The 13,357-nt window shown below is 42.6% G+C and overlaps 1 pseudogene; it reads left to right on the plus strand.

The window, feature by feature from the left end:
• The first annotated feature begins 408 nt into the window (after positions 1 to 408).
• LOC145895679 (uncharacterized) lies at positions 409 to 3,072 on the plus strand (annotated as a pseudogene).
• The last annotated feature ends 10,285 nt before the right edge of the window (positions 3,073 to 13,357 follow it).

A 13,357-nucleotide genomic window follows, 5' to 3' on the forward strand; every position in this document is an offset into this window, starting at 1 on the left:
CAGACAGCGCGGTCAACTCCCCGGGTGACAATCGGGAACCGGCGCATGCGATGGATAAAGCTTAGACAGGGAAGTTCGAAGTGCAGTAGCTTCTGTAGCGGTGTTTACCTGCTCTTAAAGAGCCGCTCGACGGCCATACTGAGGACGTTGGAAGCTCTCACGTACGGTTGGTTCCCCTCTCTGAAGCCCATGTACTTGTAGAATTCGTCGAGCTCGATCACCTTCATCGTCCCAACCGCGAACGGGAGGGGCTCGGGGTCAAAAACTCTTCGTATTCCATGCATAACCAGGTAGGCGAACCGTTCGCACTCCTTCAGCTGCTTGCACATCTGCGCCTGCGAACTAGCAAGGAGACACCCGTCGTCTGCGTATGTCAGCACTTGGGTAACACCCCGTCGGAACAGGAAAATGCATAACCGCCGTCAGCTTTACCAGGAGAAGAAGACGGCTCCGCTCTGCTTCGGGGGCCGGGACCTCGATAACATCTTGCACCTGTGGAGTCTGCAGGTCGGCGCGAAACTTCGCCTCAATTGCTCGAGGGTCGATTTTGCATTTCACATCCCCCTTATTACCATCCGTTGATCCTACAGACTGCCTTTCTGGTCGTGCGAAAACGCTTTCCGCAGGGCGAAGCCATTCATTGGGGTTTATCGCCGCGGTTAACCCGGGGTTTGCGTACTTGTCGATTTTGATCTTCCAACCAGTGTTCGAGCAAAATTGGGATTATTGTATTACTAATTGAAAAAATTAAAAATTTTCTATCACTATTGACGGACATATTTTAAAACGTTATTGGAAGTATTGTACCGGGTGCTTGATAGTGTGTATTTTATTGACTCCCTTCACTAAAAGACGTTCCATTTTGAGAGAAGCGCAGGAAAAGGCAAGACACAAAAAGCAAAACGCATCACGCTTCAATAAATTCGAGGGTGGCATCCGCCACAGTATTGTCAATGTTGGAAGAGGTAAAATCACGGCTTTGGCGTGTATTGCCGCACGTGTGTTGGCGGGAGTGCTCTCCCTTCGATGACGTTCTGACGTGTTGTGTTTACGGCGTACGTTCGTGCTGCAGGTGTTGTTGCGCGTCACGTCATTCGGCCAGTCTTATCTTTGCGCCATTGACCATGGTCAAAACGCCATTGCAGTGTAGGGCATAGGCAAGGCAGCAGTACAGGACTTTTTGTCTTTTTACTTTAGTATCTTTGATTTATTTTACCGTGTAGCTTTCTGTGTTTAGAATTTGCGGAAACTGAGGATGCCCGTCCAGGGGAAATCTATTTTTCTAGATCCGACTGCAATTTGAAACTTCTGTTATTTTCATAACATTGACTTTTTGTCACAATAGAAATTTGGCGACGCTGATAAAATACAATGCCAACCAAAGGGCTAGATTCTGAACAAATTAAGGAAGCAGTCATAACTCTTTGAGTAAAAAAAACATTTTACTAACAAATTCAATAGCACACTTGTACTGGTTCATATTGTTGCTTTCTTGACATCTTATTTGCCAGCAATTGCCTGATTTCTATTTATGTGCCTTTTTTTCTTTCACTGCTATAATTGTTGCAGTCTATTGCAGTTTGTGACGTAAAAGTTAACGGGTAGTTTTGTTGAACTGAAAACGTGGTCAAGTCCTTTTTGTGTCTGACTTCCGTGGAGCACGGTTCTATGTCGCAAAGGGCTTGTTAACCTTGATTGCTATTTGAACGCAATGGCTTAAGATGCCATTCGTTGTACCTTGGAAAGTAAACAGTTTTGGTGGCGCTTAAATACCTTTTCATTGATGTATCTCGACCTTGCCGAAGATCTTGCAAGTATCAAGAAAAATAAAGCTGAATTCGATGACCGAGTTTCACACTGGGTTCGTGAGGTAAATTCACAATCGTCTAGAGCTTTACCTGTGCATGCAGCTAGCCCATGTGGAAGCGGTGACGGTAGTCTGAAGGACAACAACTCGTCCTGCGGACGAAGTATACGCTCTAATTCTTCAAGTAGTAGAGCTCGCGCCAAAGCGACTACTCAGCTCGCGCGTCTTGCAATTCAACAGACTGCGCAGACAGGCGCTGGCAAAGCAGCATGAAGAAAGAAAAATGACCGAAACAAGGCGCCGAGCCGAAAAAGAAAGGCGCCAAAGGGACGACATGGAGATGTTACAGCTGCAGCATAAACTGCAGGCAGCCGTGGTGGAATAGAAGGTTTGGGGCGAGATGTCAGAAAACACGGAGTAAGTGACGGTCAAGGATGGTTCTAGAGGAACGCCTACACCTCCCCCGGAGCAGCTGTTTGAGGAACAGCGTCGCGTTCAGTTCACGTCGCAGCCGAGACTTCTGGACCAGCGGTATGTGGATTATGTAACCCCCACTTTGTCTCCGTCGCCATATGTTCCTGATAAGAATTGCGAAGGAAAAGCCCGAAAGCTGATAGAATACTGCCACAGACTGAGAGAAAACGGGTACCGGCAAGCGAGGCAGTTGTTGTACGACCATTATGGCAAGTCACACATAATTGCCCATGCATGCGTAAGGTGTGTCGTCAACGGCCCAGAATTACGGCCAAATGACGCTGCTGGTTAAAGCGAAATGGCGCAGAGTCTGAAAGAGTAACTATCCAACGCTAATTGCTGTTGCAAATCGTCTTCCGTTCAAGATGCAGAAAGCTTGGAAACGACGTGTTGCAAAAATAATCAAAGAGACTGGCCGTGAACCTCTGTGCGAGCATCTTGTTGACTTCGTGGAAACTGAGGATCAGATTGCGAATTCGTTGTTTAGTCGTATGCTGGACGAGCATCGCAACGAAGCCAAGAAAGCAAAAGGTAGTCACGTAAAGGTCTCTAGTCACGTTGTTGTAAAGGAAGAAGAGTCTAAGCCCAAGGCTCGTGCTGGACCTTCCCACGTTTCAGCAGTCACTCTGTGTCCGTGCTGTTCGGGAAGGCACGGCCTTGTAAAGTGCGAGGAATCCCGGTCGTACTGTGGTCGTTTGCGCGTTACCCGACGCCGCAGACTGTGTGACGACTGTTTTAGATTTGGACATTTTGCTACAAAGTGCAACAGACCTAAGGCGTGCACAGTTTAGGACTGCAACGAAGCTCGTCACACATTGTTGCATCCACCGGAGAAGAGAGAAGACGAATCCTCCCCTGTTATGGGAACCGCCACAGAACGGACTGTCTGTTCGGTTGTGTCGGCAAGTGAAATGGACTGTCATGCTTCTTCTGGTCGCCCTAATGTCAATCTGATGATGGTTGCCGTCAAGGTCAGTGCTAACGGAAGGTGCGTAAACACGTTCGCTCTTCTGGATACTGGTTCTGGTGTCACTTTGTGTGACAGAAAGTTAACTGAAAGACTTGGGTTGAAAGGTGAACCGAGCAACGTGACGCTGAAAACGGCGACAGGCGCGAAGGCAAGATGGTTTGCTTGACCGTTGCTTCGCTTGATGGTGCTGCAACTGTGGAACTCCCGGAAGTGTTTGCCGTTGATTGTTTGCCCATTTCCGCCAAAGATAGAATTGAACGGATTGCCTCGTACCAAGGATCTGTCATTCCCGCGTGTTGACTGCAGTGAAGCTTTGCTGCTGATTGGTTTGGATGTGCCAGATACCTTTCTCATACAAGAGGTACGGATGGGAAAACCGAAGCAGCCTATTGCATTTAGGGTTCCACTTGGATGGGCCTTAGCGAGAACAATTGGTTTGCAGTAAACTTTACCCAAGTTGCCGATGATTCGTTACAGGATAAGCTAGAGCGAATGTGGGAGATCGACTTTCAGGATACCAACTGCACAGAGGTGCCCATGTTCCGTGAAGACCGGTATGTTTTAGATAATGCGCAGCCGCTGCGCAACAACAGGGACATGGCACTAAACCGTCTGAGATCTTTTAAACGCCGCCTGGTGCGTGATGACTTTCTGCGGGACACTTCTATCAAGACGGTCCAGGGTTACATAGCTAAAGGCTTACGCAACGGAGATTCCTAATGAGAAACAGACCAAAGACGTTGTGAGGTATCTGCCTCATCATCCTGTCACAAATCCGCACAAGCCAGGAAAGGTGCAAGTGGCAGTCGCTGAATGAAGCTGTCCTTCAGGGCCCGGACCTGACCAACTCGATGGTTGGTGTCCTTTCAAGATTTCGGATGACAGGTGGCTCTCGTGGCCGACGTGAAAGCCATGTTCCATCAGATACGTGTACAGCCGACTGATTGCGATGCACTTCGATTCCTGTGGTGGCTTCCTCCCCCTCACGTGCGAGCTTTTGCCTGAAGCAGGCCGCTGAAGATTTGCGAAACGAGTTGCTATGTGAGGTCGTCGAGACCATAAAGAAGAATTTCTACGTCGACGACTGTCTGAAGTCTGTATCAACTGAAGCAGACTCTATAAATCTTGTCCAGAGTAGTTGCACACTTCTGAAGTGGAGGGGATTTCGTTTGACCAAGTGGGTTAGCAACAGCGAGCGAGTTCTCGCGTCCATTGATGAAGAGGAACGAGCAAAATCGGTGAAAGAGCAGAGTCTGGATGGATTGTCGTGCGAGAGAGTTCTCGGATTTCGGTGGAACATTTGCTCACAGGAGTTCGGATTCTGCGTTGACGTAAAGCAGCCGAAGTCCTTTACCAGAAGAGCCATCCTGTCAGTGGCGAGTTCGTTGTATGATCCTCTTGGTTTTGCAGCGCCCGTGGTCGTGGTGGCAAAGACGATGCTAAGAGACCTCTGAAGGAAACAACTTGGTTGGAACGACGTGCTTTCCGACTGCCGTTCTCCAAAGCATTCGCAACTGCAACAAGCGGTGTTCGTAGCAAACCGCTTAGCCAAAATTGAAGAGGCATCTCATCCAAATCAGTGGAGGCATGTAAGCACAAAGGTAAACCCTGCTGACGAAGCGTCACGTGGACTTGGTGTGAACAAATTTCTAAGATCTAGCCGATGGCTTAGTGGACCCCAGTTTCCAAAGAAAACAAAAGAAGACTTGTCCAACGTGCCAATCGAGTTTCTTCAAACAAAGAAGGAAGCTCAAACTGTTTGTCTCGTCGCCAACGAGTCTCCAACTGATCGAATTATCGCCAAGTACTCGTCCTGGAATCGGCTAAAGAAGGCTGTCGGATGGATTATCCGATACAAGTCGACGTTGCTAGCCAATAGGTTTCCGTCGAAGTGCAGGGTGCTGACTAGTCAATTGACTGTCGTCGAACTCAGAGCTTGGTATCGCGAAGTACGTGCAGGGGCGCAGTTTCCCAGACGTTATTGCTGCAGTGTCAAAGGCAAAGGACGGAACTGCTTGTTTGCAAAAGAAGAAGAGAGCTTTGGGAAAGCTGAACCCAATTCTTGTTGATGGAATTCTAAGGGTTGGCGGAAGGCTGGAACGTGCATTGATCGACTTCGACGTGAAAAACATCCGATCATCCTTCCGTATGACCATCAGGTTACATGGCTTGGTGATTATGCAGCAGCATGATGAAGTTGGTCATGCTGGAATGGGACACACCTGGTCGTCCCTTAGACAACGCTACTGGATTGTCAAAGGAGGTGTGGCGGTTCGACGCGTGCTGGGCAAGTGTCTCTCTTGCCGACGACGAAACGGTTCCTTGGGGAAGCAGGTGATGGCTGCGAGCCAACAAGCCACCATTTTCAGTGGTGGGTGTCGACTACTTCGGACCCTTTCTTGTGAAGCAAGTGCAAAGTGAGGTAGAGGTACGGTTGTATCTTTACTTGTTTCTCCGCCAGGGCCGCACATATCGAGATAGCCCAGAACCTAAGGATTCTATTTGAATAAGCTGTGTGAAATTTGGAAATTTTCCCTGCTGACTGATCGGTCCAAAAAAAGTAGGCCAAGTTTTCTCCAAAGAATTCTTCATGCAGAGCCGGATAACATGTGAACATCGCGGCATGGAGGCACTATGCCTATGCGAACTGTATGACCTAGAAATGAAAGAGTGGCAACGCAGCATCGACGATGACATGCTCGCCCAAATCATCAAAGAGAGTGGAATAACAATACCTTGAACACAGGCACAGCCTATACTGTACAAATGTTACGTTGTGTTGAAAAGTTGTGCCAGTGCCAAACAAAGTGTGGAGTTCGTTATACCCTGCTAACTACTGAAAGGGGGAGGGGTAAGAAAGAGGGTTTTATGATAGGATGGTGTACACTTGGATGTGAAAAATAAGTACTTCTGCAGTAGGCATCATTTTAAAGATTAATTATCATGAGACTCCGGGTATTTAAATGCTCTGCTTATAGGTTGACATTTGGGAGCTTTTTCCCACGTAAATCGACATCGTTCTCTCTGTGGAAAAGACCAAAGCAACATGTTTCGACTTTGTTTTGTTATAGGTTTGCAAACCAAACAGCTTACAATGTTCCCGCAAACTCCCAACTGTCCACGTCTGCAACACCTATGCCATACGTAGGTAACAACAGTTCTTGGATGTTTATACATGTTTTGTAGCAAAATGGTTGGGCCTACTATCGCTTGTCTTGTCCGGGACAATAAGCAGTAGACTACGTACCATTAACATAGTGTATAGGCATCGTCATTACAACTTCACAGCAATTATTGTCGTCAACAACGAAAGTATCAAATTACATTCATGAAACTTTGAATTTCATCAAAGAAATGTGCAAAGATAAGTTCTGCATTTCTGATGTCCAAATCCAACACGTTCTTTAAAACAAGTTAGCTGGTGACATGCTAGGGTATCACCCACTATCACTGCTTCTCTTACAATTTCAACTTGAAAACCAGTGTATGACCAACATTTTTATTACTGAGTCAATTTCATGTTTTTTATATCTGTTGTTAAGGTCACAGCTAGCGAAAAAAATGCCAAGTTTTGATCTGTATATATTGATGTTTCACTTCCAAGTAGATTGCATACCAAACGAAGAACTTCATTATTACGAAATATTGGCATTGTTTAGGCAACTCAAACATGTCCAATAATAATTACAATATCCGATAAAATTTCATACACACTATGTTCTTAACTTACCCGTAAAATAAAATTTATAATGCCATAGAATGGATATATAAACTGGAACAGCTAAAAATACAAAAAAATGATGATGCCTTTTAACCTTTTTTTTGCTGCAATTTGTTGTCAAAATGCCCTTTTCGGCCCGGTGGTGGTAAATTTGTCAGCATGCCAAAAAAATTGTCCCATTAGGAACTATTATGGGTTTCACAAAGATACCATTGTATCTGACGTCACATTTTTCGTATGTTATGTTGTGTTTACGTGGCATCTGTATTTTTATTAACGTCGAGTAATACGCCACGAACCCATTTCAACATGCGGCGGATAACGCGTTGTTTATTGTATGCACGGAAGACAGCTAAATATCCGGCTATTCAAATTACGTGACCCTTCCATCAACACAGCTGTCATTTCAAATGAGTCGCGTATCAGTCCGAACCCAAACGACCCTGTATGCATTTTAAGCCACACATTTTTTGGGTAAAAGATGGAGAGACATATAGAGTCACGGAGAGTCGCATAGAGTCATTTAAGTCAAGACATTAAGTCGATAATTTTCAAGCCAAACAGACATACATTTTAGTACGCGTGGTTTGTAACGTTTTATTGTAATATTCGTGCGACTGTTATTTATGCATTAAACCGACAGATTGACTTTGGGTTAGATAGTAGCCTTTTTATCAGGAGTCAGATATACGGCAGTGTTAGTATTTTGTGTAGACTTTTAAAGAACGCCCTACATAAACTTGGTGCCCTTCGACGTGATATTTGAATGGCCATTTAAACCTTCTGATTAATAATCTGCGCAAATTATAGAACTAACTGTAAATATGGGTAATTTCTTCTTTCTAAAAATTAACATTTGTACTTACCAAAGATTTTTAACCATGTCAAACAAGTTTTTCAGACATTTCTCGATGTTCTCCAGCAAGGACAAAGCTCGAAACAAACATTTCGAACAATAATAAGGTACGTCGTTTGTTTTTCCCTTTGATTTTATGCGCCTGATTGTGTAAGAAAATGCCAAACTGCTGTTAAGTATGTTTTGTCAAATGTCAAACCGTTTTTATAGTTATAAGCACAAGCCTGACCGTAGTGGTTATGTCAATCTCATTTTCGTTGATATTATAATGTTGTAATAACGCTTGCATCTCTCAATAAGTTTACGTCACACGCGAATTCACTTTGAGAAGTGTTTTTTAGATTTAATTAAATCATGTCCGAAACGTTAGATTATTTTCTTTAACATACGTCACTGCTGGCAACTTAGGGTTGATTGTGGAAAAATGGTCATAACATTGTCTGCTTAGAAGTCCTCACGGAGGCATGACGTCAGCTAAGGGACCTGACACGTTATTTCTTACATTGCGCAAACGAGGTCGCCCAGCCTGCATGCATTTTTTACTCATTTTATTTTGTCCCTTATTAGGAGAAACCCTCGTACTAGCTTAGGGGTAGTTATGGCTATTCGAAGCAAGAGATTACTAATTAACAGCTTTCATGTATGATTTTTCGGCCCATTTATTAATTGACATGAGCTTAATGCAAATCTAAATCACCACCGTTTACGTCTGTAAACACAAACATTTCCTTCATGTGAGGTAGCTGTAACGATATATCGATTTGCAACGAACCGCCTGACTTTACCTTGTGTCCCTTGTAAGTAACTGCCAGAATCGTTGAAGGAAATTGTATAACAGTTATTCTAGATTCGACATGGCTACGTGTTTCCAAAACGTTAATGTTTATGTAATTTTTGAACTTGCTGAAGGAAAATAGCAGGAGAAATGCACAAAATTGGTGTTATAATGCAAAAGCATTTGGGCAAGCGCGACATCTCGCGACCGTGTCCCCTCGACACAAACTGAATCCTTTTTTATTCACCGAGCAAAGACTCGAAGAGCATATAATTGCTAGTCGCAAGGCACATTAACACGCCACATTTTTCGCAAGTGATCAGACGTTACAAACTCGATTACTGAGCACTGAAGCCAGGCTTGGGAGCCGTAGGTGAAAAAATAATTCGCAGTGATTAACCTACGAAGTTCCAAATGCACTGGTAAAATTAAAAAGCGACTTATTTTACAGACCGCAGAAGGCATTCATCACTCTCTAAAAACTGCGTGTCTATACAATGTAATGTGGGAGATTTGTGCATACGGCCAAGGCGCAAGTTACATTTCACATTTGCAAATCCTTTTTAGCCCACACTGACCGACAAACTTTGCCAACTCTGCTCAGTACAAAAGCTTGTTCGTTTAACTAATTGGGATTTTTGAACACACGCCTCATGTCGAACCTATCTGTATTGGTATGCACGACCTTAACGGACAGTATAGTTACTCACAAGTTATGATAATCGTGTTGATTAATTTTTCGCTGTGACGATATTAGCGCTATAGTGACCTCACATGGCAGCAATAAAGTCCCTTATATGACTCGTAAACACGAGCAATTCAATGTCACTCATTCATGTCCCCTGCGCGTCAAAGTAGACAACAGAATATCTTGATGTACTATATTATAAATTTGTTTGTGAATTATAACTTTCATGTGTTTTGTTTTGTGTTAACATTAGGCCTAGATATAACGGCAGGATGTTCGAGTTTTTTTGACAGACACGAGAAGATACGTTGATGATTACGTTCGAGTGTTCAGCACGGACATCTCAATATGCACGATTTTGACAACACAACGATCTCTGACGATTTCCGGAGTTCGATTGACGCATATTTCGACGGCGTACGCAATCTTTCAATTTTCAACGATCACCACCGTCTACACTCGTGCGGAAGTCACAGCTGCGATCAAATACAAGTACAACCAGGAGTTGAACAAGGAAATCACATCAAAAGATATGGACAATTCGCAACAAGAACAAATATCCAATCTATCAAAGGGCAAGATTAATGTTGCGGAACCATGAAATACTTGTTCGGAAAACATTTACGAGGACCGGGAGTTATGTATCTGACGTCACATTTTTCGTATGTTATGTTGTGTTTACGTGGCATCTGTATTTTTATTAACGTCGAGTAATACGCCACGAACCCATTTCAACATGCGGCGGATAACGCGTTGTTTATTGTATGCACGGAAGACAGCTAAATATCCGGCTATTCAAATTACGTGACCCTTCCATCAACACAGCTGTCATTTCAAATGAGTCACGTATCAGTCCGAACCCAAACGACCCTGTATGCATTTTCTATGTAAGCCACACATTTTTTGGGTAAAAGATGGAGAGAAATATAGAGTCACGGAGAGTCGCATAGAGTCATTTAAGTCAAGACATTAAGTCGATAATTTTCAAGCCAAACAGACATACATTTTAGTACGCGTGGTTTGTAACGTTTTATTGTAATATTCGTGCGACTGTTATTTATGCATTAAACCGACAGATTGACTTTGGGTTAGATAGTAGCCTTTTTATCAGGAGTCAGATATACGGCAGTGTGAGTATTTTGTGTAGACTTTTAAAGAACGCCCTACACCATTTTCTCTAGATATGTTGAAGTAAGATTATAGAAAATTATTCAATGTAATACAGAGAATTTTTTATTTAAGCATTTACTAATGTGAACCCCTATAATGTCAGAGTTTTTTCATGCAGAAATGTGTCACACGCAACACTAATCATTATCATCTGTATTCCAAACAATTTCCATTGTTTAACAACAAGGAAGTATACAGTGCATTGTAAGTTAATACTGACATAAACTAATACAGAATGTTAAAAGTAATTTCAAACTGAGATGGAGAAAATAAAAGGGTGTTAGGAATGGTGTTTGGCAACTAAAGAAAAGAAAGAAATTATTACTACTGTCTCTCACACAAACTTGAATGCAGCAAAAAATACACAATTTTAGGTAGACAAATGCAGAAAAAGTAAAAAAAACAACACAGAATTCGTCAAAAACAGGCAAACCCAAATTTTCAACAAAATGAAAACAAAAGAGTTCAGAATACGTCCAGTCAGCAGAAAGAGGAAAATAAAAAAGCTCGCGAAAGGCAGCAGAAAAAAAGAATTTAAAAAAGGGTACTTCATCAACAAGTATTCCGACTACTTACATTTATAAAGGCTATTAAAGTATGTGGCCGTCTTCAACCCGTAAAAAGAGCAGTAATAGAAAAATTAGAACATTCTGTTGGCTTAGACATTGAAAATGAAATAGGAAGAAAATCAAAAAAAGATCAGGGTTTGGAAACCCTAAGAAAGCAAATTGTAGAAAATTTCTTTTTAAGACCAAACATTGGACCACAGTGTTCACCATTTTATTTTATTTACTTGCCTATTTTGTGTACAGGTAGCATCGAGTGCTTTATTGCATTTTATTTGCAGAAACTGATGATCTCTTTGTAGGCGAAATCGATTTTTCGTATTTTAAAAATAAACCGACTGACGTTAATCAGAAACACTTAGTTTCAAACATTTGCAAGTTTCTTTCGTAAAGGCCTTAAATGTAAAATATACACTTTCATTCTGGGTTGAGGACCTATGCTTCACAGTGCCCAACTGTAAATGTTGGACAGGAGAATGCAGGGAGTTCTCTAATGCGCAAAACATAAACTACTAAATACAATAACAGTTTGTAATCAGTGGCAAAAAACAGATTAAGAACAATTTAGGTTGGCTTACAGCATGTCGGTGTCAGTATGTAGAAGACATGCGCCAGGCAATACGAAACGCGTACGCGTTGACCAGAAGGGAACTAAAACGATCTAGTTAAAGACAGAAGAAGACGTATGACAAATCAGTTCTACCACAAGAATTTAACGTTGGTCAGTTTGTGTGGTATTACTATCCACCGCAAAAACTCGGAAGATAGTGGACAGGACAATTCCTTGTGATATGGAAGTTGGCCAAAAGTGTGTACAAAATCCAGAAGTCTTCGGATCATCCACCAAAGGTAGTACACACCGACCAGTTAAGGAGATTCGGGCGGAAACCATGCCTAATAACTGGCTACACCCCGAGGAAGACGAATCGCACTCCAACTCCGATGAAAATACTGTAGCATCGGACATAGACACTGCTCCCCTTGAGGGCGATGGAACGTCCCTCCGCGGACGGGTGCGACATTTACCTGCGTATTTGCGTGACTATATGTGTTGTAGTGTGACTATGTGTGTAAAGTGTACCACGTTTCATTTCGAGGGCGAAATTATGTTGGTTGGAGGGGGGCATTGTAGCGATTTGCATGTCGGTGTGTGTCTCGCTGATAATTAAGGGCGCAGTTGAATAAAAGTGGTGAGCTGTTGCAAGGTGTGTTGGAGAGCAGTTGTTGGCTACAGTATTTTGCCACCTTACATGGCAAAGGTGTGGGTGGAATTGGTGGCAATTGCAATTCAATGGTTCGGGGAAAGGTATTCAGCAAGAGTGAATCAGGAATTATTGTGCAAAATGCTCTAGATTTGGCAAATGTAGCTTCAAAACTTGTTACATTCACCAAAGTATGCTATATTATACAAATCAAAAAAAAAATGCATGTAATTCAAGCTGAGATGGGTTTTGTAAAAATGTGGAACGGTATAAACAAAATCCTACAAATAAGTTACACTTGTTATTTTTACGTTCAATTTTGCTGAAACTAAATAGAGCTAGACAAAGGTTCACTTGTAAAACTTTTATGGTCATGAAATCTTTCACATTTACATCAGCGTCCTTAGTACCGGATTTTGATGATCCATCTCGTTATCTTACTGTAACAGCCATATATTTTGGGGTGGAGTTTTCTATGTCGTTAATTTTTGTTACAACTCTTGGGGACTTCAAACCAATATCCAACAGCTGGAATCTCTTTCAGTTTTATGTCCTCCTAGTTACAAGCAAACACAGACTAAATGATGTTTCTTTTGTACCTGTGTTCAATGGGAGTCTATGCATCCTTGAACCCTAATGAAGTGGCCATACTTTTCTGATGAGCAAACAGGCAAGTTTTGGGTGGAAGTAATGGGCTACACTGATGCAGCAGGAAATTATAGTTTTCAGGACCTAGAAGAGTTTGTTTTGACACTTATATCTCTCCCCTTCAGCAATGCATCTACAGAAATGATGTTTTCAACAATGAACTTGTTAAAATCTAAGTTAAAAAATATGATGCAGCAACCTTTTCTACAAGCCTTTTTGCACATTCGAGCTTTATGTGTCAAAATGAAATCCGCGGCAACAAATTTACACCAACGAAGAATATGTTCAACAGGTTTGCGAGCCAAATTCACGAAATTAACAAGCCAGAAGATGTCATGCCAATGAATTCCTTATTTCAGATTTAAATTTTTTTGATAGTATCCACTGTTATTAGGTTTGCAGGCTTGGCAGCCCAGGCATTGCAGCCTAGCTGAATCAGCCACTTTTTCCTGACAAGTCGGAGCAAGATTTGAAAAATCA

The sequence above is a fragment of the Ascidia mentula genome, chromosome 3 (assembly GCF_947561715.1).
Source record: "Ascidia mentula chromosome 3, kaAscMent1.1, whole genome shotgun sequence".
Classification (NCBI taxonomy): Eukaryota; Metazoa; Chordata; class Ascidiacea; order Phlebobranchia; family Ascidiidae; genus Ascidia; species Ascidia mentula.